Here is a 5,933-nt window from a genome sequence, read left to right as displayed (position 1 = left end):
CCACGTAGTTTTTAATTATTTGGGGATATTTCCGTTCCAGAGTGGCAGTATAGTGTTTCAGAGGCTGCTGTTGCCTGCAGTTTGTCATGATTTGCAGTTTCCATTATGTGCTGCCAGATTCTAAAGGCCGTGGTGTTCAGCAAGCACAGGTGCTTTCTAGAGTATTTTAGATCTGCTGAGAGGCACAGTGATGGCATTGTCCTTGTCCCAAGGAGTTTGAAATCCTAGCACAGGAGACATACAGGAGCAGGTAAATTCCGTCAGTGCGGTGATGGTAGTATAAAAACAGGGCCCAGAGGAGGCACCCAGAGATCAGGGGTTTAGTGACATCACCTTTGAAGCTGGAGAGGCTCTGCGGGACCTGGGGAGGATGCACAGGATGCCCAGGTCCTCTGGTCTTACAGGACGTGTGCAGGAGATGGCCCGGCCTGCCTTGGATGGTCCCTGTGTTAGTCGGAGGGAATGTGATGAGGTGTTCAGTAGGGTGTACAGTAGAGCTCTGTTGGGGACCAGAAGAGGAAACGGCAGAGCTTACCCTGACTGCATGTGAGGCACGGGAGAGGAGAGCACTAGAGATGACTCTCAGATTTCTGGCTCAGTCAGCTGGGGAACCAGCCAGTCACAGAAATAGAGAACAAATAGGGACCATGTCTAGGGCTCAATTCATGTTAAGCATGGGCTCTTTCAATTTTGAGTTGCCTGAATATTTTTTAATTATTCCTGAAATTGTTCCTGAAAATGGAGATGTGCCAAGAGGTGTTGAACCTAAATCCTGTGGAAGCAGCACAGGCTTCCCCGATTTCAGAGCTACCAGGATTGATGCTTTGTTCCTGACCTCTGTCCCATTCCTCGACCTGCTCGTAGTGGGCAAGGATGCTTGTGAGCCTTCACTACAGCCGTCTTCCACGGCACGGTCACCGTAGCTGTTCATAACTGTTCTATGGTTCTCCTGTCACAGGTTGAGAATGCGTATGAGCCTTCACTACAGCCATCTTCCACAGCACGGTCACCGTAGCTGTTGATGACTGTTCTACGGTTCTCCTGTCACAGATTGGGACCCCAGCCTAGCAATATGGAGTCAGCAACATCAGCTGCTCTTTCTGTACAGCCAGCTCTGGAGTAGGAACAGCTTCGCTAGTGTGCCGGTGGTAACCACTCTTTGAACAAATTCCACACTCCTTTGATGCTCACACTTAACTGTTTGCCTGTGAGAGCACTGTCTTCCTTGCACGGGGGAGTCAGGAGCTGGGGAATCACTGGGTGGTTCATTCTTGCCCCTGCCAGCTTTACATGTTTTCCTCTTGGCCTGAGAATCACCAGAGGGAACTCTCTGTTGGCCAGTGCCCTACAAATTAAACTTTTGCCAGCTCTTTGCACCTGCAGTCTTCATGGTCCTGTGTGTAGCGCAGAGGTCGGTGCTTACCCTTCAGAGGCAGAGGAGCTGTAAAGGATGCGCTCTTCTGGGGGCCAGTATCTCTCACCTATCTGCACAATGGGAAGTACCTGGTGGAATCAAGAGCTGCAGGGGCCAGGCGCTTCCAGGGCTAGCTGTGGCTGAGGACCTCTGCTTCGTCCTATTGTCCTTAAATTTTTATTTGGAAATAGTTCCAAAGGCCATAGAAAGTTGCAAGAATAGAAGTTGCACGTGAGAATTCTGTCCTTCACCCAGATATGCCTGTCGACCTCCGCACTATTTAATGAGTCGTTCCTGTCTCAGATGCCATGGCCTGTCCCTCAAGTGTGAGCAGGTGTTTTCCCAAGATAGCTCTGACAGTCACGATACAGGTGCCAAATTCGGTCGCTTTAGTGCTGATGAGATAATCTACCACTCATACTAGTTGACCTCGTGATGTTCTCCGCAGTGTTGGTCCCCTCTGCAAGTCCAGAGCCCTTGGGATCAGCTGTTCTGTTCAGCTGTCATTCTGATCTGGAGTAATTCCATAGTTTTGTCTCGAGTGACATTGACATAGAAGACGACAGTCCCTTCAGATGACACCGTGCACTGTGAGCCTATCTGATTACCTGATGATGCTTTGGAATACCAGATAGAAGACTGCCCGGGTGCCAAACTCACCCAGGGCATCACAGGGGAGTGGGGCTTAATGCCCACCTGCCCCTGGTTTGGTAAGGAGATGGTGTAGCAGGAAATTTTAAACCGTTTACTTGTATAAAGGTGGTTTACCTCCTGGAAGGAGTGAAGAGAGGACTCTGAAACAGCCCAGAAAAAAATAGCTACCACCCTCAGGACCCTGCGAGGAGAAGGCCTTCAAGGAACTTAGATACCGGGAGTATCTAAGTTTCTGTGGCGTGGCTGCCACCCCTGTGGAGGGTGCTGCTGGACCCATGCCAGAAGACAAGTCCTCCCTCCAGCCTTGGCAGCCCCTTCAGAGATGCCAGTGTCAACTGAAAAAGTGCCATCTGCAGAGTCCAGGGCAGTGTGACAAGAGGAGGTAGGGTATAAGTAACTTGGGGCACCAGGTCAACTGTTTGTACCTCTCAACCAAAAGGCGGTCTCTAGAGATATAGCTAGCTGCTGATAGTTCCAGCTTCGGCAGGGTTCCAAGTTGGCAGGTATTTGCCCAAGAATGTTTTTTCCGATCTAGGTCTCTGATCCCGGCAGCCTACCTCCTTTTCCTGCTATTTATTATTTTATGTATCCCTACAGTGCTGGCGAGTTCCCATTCCTGTCAGCAGTTCATATTTTATCATTGTCATTTTGAAGGGACTAGGGATTTGGCTGGTGGGAACCTCTTCAGGTTGTCCCAACATTCAGAAGTACTTCTGTCATGCCTGAGATGAGGTCCCTGGCTTATCTGGGTTGATAAGCCTGGATGTGACTTGGGATGCGGTCACAGGATTGGTGATCCCTGGTCCTGCTGCTGCTGCTACTGGGTCATCAGAACTTCTGTCTTAACATAATAACATAATTAACAGAAGTTTATTGGTACCTTTAAAAATGTAATATGTATATAAAGAAGGTGCCTCAAGCGAAAGGTCTGTGCCTTCCCTGAGGACAGACCCAGCAGCAGCATGCCCTCCGCAGCAAAGCTTCGGCTTTGGTTTTTGCTCTTACGTAAATTTTGCTCTCCAGAGTGTTCCTATCTCTCACCGCAGAACATGGAAGGCTTTTAGGCCAGACTGGAGACTTGCCGGGCCTTTGTGTTGGCATCATGGATATCCTAGAGCATGGTTGGCCACTGTACCAAGCGGGTTGCTTCCAGCTTTGCCGTGGTGAGCACGCCTACATTCAGTCACACATTGCTTCTCGACAGGAATATGTTCTGAGAAACATGTTTTTCCGAGAGCCATGTTAGTTTCATTGTGCAAACGTCTTGAGTGCTTGGGCATGTCAGTCCACAGGTGAAGCTTCTGCTGGTATAGCACAACACAGGAGACAGGTTTGGCTAAACTTACTACATAGCCCAGGCTAGCCTCAGACATGCATGGTCCTCTCTCCTTGGTTTCCTGAGAGCTGGCATTACAGGTATATGCCACCAATCCTGGGCACTTGTTTTAATAAATGGAAGGCATGTGGATGATACAAAGTAATAAAGATCAGGCCTGGTGATACAGCACTGTACCCCAGCTACTTTGAAATCTGAGGCAGGAAGATTACAAGCTCAGGGCCTTTCTAGAATACAAAGTGAGTCAGAGGCCCAGCCTTTGCAGCTTAGTGAGACCTGTCTCAAAAAGTAAAAGGGCTGGAGAGATGGCTCAGTAGTTAAGAACACTGCCTGCTCTTCCAAAGGTCCTGAGTTCAATTCCCAACAACCACATCGACCACATGGTGGCTTACAACCATCTGTAATGAGATCTGGTGCCCTTTTCAGGCTTGTAGGCACACATGCAGGCAAAGCCCTATATATACAATAAATCTTTTTATAAAATGAAAGTAAAAGGAAGGTTTAGGGAACTGTGCCTAAGAGTTTGAGCAGTTCTTATAGACGACTCAGTTCCCAGCAGCCACAGCAGACAGCTCATGGCTGCCTGTAGTGTTAGCTTCTGGGACCCAGGGCCCTCTGGCCCATCTGCACTCACGTGTATTGCTATCTCCCTCACACACAAGTAAAAATAAAATCTCTAAAAATCAAAACAAAAAACCTTGTGTGTCCTGTGCACTACCTCCCTCCCCCCCAAGGTGCTTTGATTGTATCTCAGTGGCAGGGCACTCTTCTAGCATGGGCAGTGCCCTGAATGTAGCCACCAGTACCACACAAAACAGTAGAGATTACAACATACAGAGTAATAAATCCTAAGTAATAAATTCTATCTCTATAGAGCATATGTTCCCTGCACAGCTCTGCTCTGCTGGACTGATGGCAGAAACCAGCATTACCGCATCACCATAAACAGTGGTAGGATATTGTGCCACACGGTAGGACTGTTGTGACGTCACCAGGTGACAGGAAATTTTCAGCTCCTTTGTAACCTTGTACATGTTCTCCGTTGTTGGCAGAAACCTGTGACTGCTGATGTCGTTTTGAAGCAATGCATAAGATGAGCCAGTTTGAACAATCCACAGCAGTCCTGTGCAGACACCATGAGCCTAGTTTCAAAGCAGTTTTCATCACCTCATGTCAGTCTTTTTCCACATGTAAAGGAGTAGTTTATTCTGTAGCCAGAAAGGTCACATTGAGTTTTCATGGATGTTTCCCATTGCTTTATACCAGTTTATGTTGCCACAGGCCAGGCGTGTAAATGTGCATCCCCCCCCCCCCACACACACACCCTTGGTGCCCCTCGGGGTGTCAGGTGTCAGCCTGCCTTTACCTTCTGCTCTGGGAGGTAAAAATGTGTCTGACTGTTAGCTAGTCCTAGGATCTTTTAAATAAAAGTGGTTAAGCACATTCCTCTCCTGAATTTCCAGCATCGTCCTTCACCTTATTTCACAAGGTTTATTTTCTGTAGATCTTAACAGCATTTAGGTAACTTTTCTGTGAGACCTCCGTAGTTTGCTGATACTCTCAGTGTGTGGTTGCCATGGAGGAGCACCTGGTGTTTTGATGTGTTGACCCTGTATCCAGCATCCCTACCAGTCTTGAAAACAATTATGTGTTCTCTGTGGCTTTCTGTTGTAGTTTCTTTGGGGTCTCCTAAAGGTGCTCCAAAGGAACTCCCAAGTGTGCCCACTTTTAGAGGGGATTAGGGCTGGGCCAGCTGTGGGGAAGATGGCACATACAGCCCCTGCTCTGAGTGTATCCAGTTAAGGACAGAGTGTGATGCAGGTAACACAGGAGAGGCCTCCTCAGGATCTGTGCCCAGGTTCGGAGGCAAGTCCATGTGGTGCCATGGTGTACATTTTTCTTTACTTTTTTTTTTCACTTTTTTTTTTTTAAAAAAAAAGAACAAACTATCTTATCTTTTTTCATTTTACATATCAATCCAAGTTCCCACTTCATCCCCTCCTCCCATTTCCTGTACCTGTCCCCCTCAGAGAGGGTAAGGCAGGCACATGGCTTTGGAGAAGGTTCAAGGCCCTCCCTACTATATCCAGGCTGAGCAAGGTATCCATCCAGAGAGAACAGGTTTTTAAAAAGCCAGTACAAGCAGTAGGGATAAATCCTGGTGATACTGTCAGTGGCCCCACAGTCTGCCCCAGCCATACAACTGTCACCCACATTCAGAGGGACTAGTTTGGATCAATGCTGTTTCCTTCCCTGTCCAGCCAGAGTTGGTGAGCTCCCATTAGCTCAGGTAAACTTTCAGTGGGTGTCCCCATCATAGTCTTGACCTCTTTGGTCTTATTCTCACCCCTCCCACTCTTCAACTGGACTTGGGGAGTCAGTCCAGTGCTCCAATTCAGGTCTCTGCCTCTGTTTCTATCAGTTGCTGGATGAAGGTTCTATGGTGGTACTTAAGATATTCATCAGGCAAGACCAGTTTGGGTACCCTCTATTGCTTAGGGTCTTAGCTGGGGTCATCCTTGTGCATTC

The sequence above is a fragment of the Microtus oregoni genome, unplaced genomic scaffold, assembly GCF_018167655.1.
Source record: "Microtus oregoni isolate MIOR12 unplaced genomic scaffold, Mior012 000055F_ref0000237, whole genome shotgun sequence".
Classification (NCBI taxonomy): domain Eukaryota; kingdom Metazoa; phylum Chordata; class Mammalia; order Rodentia; family Cricetidae; genus Microtus; species Microtus oregoni.
Note: the sequence above shows the minus strand (reverse complement) of the source record.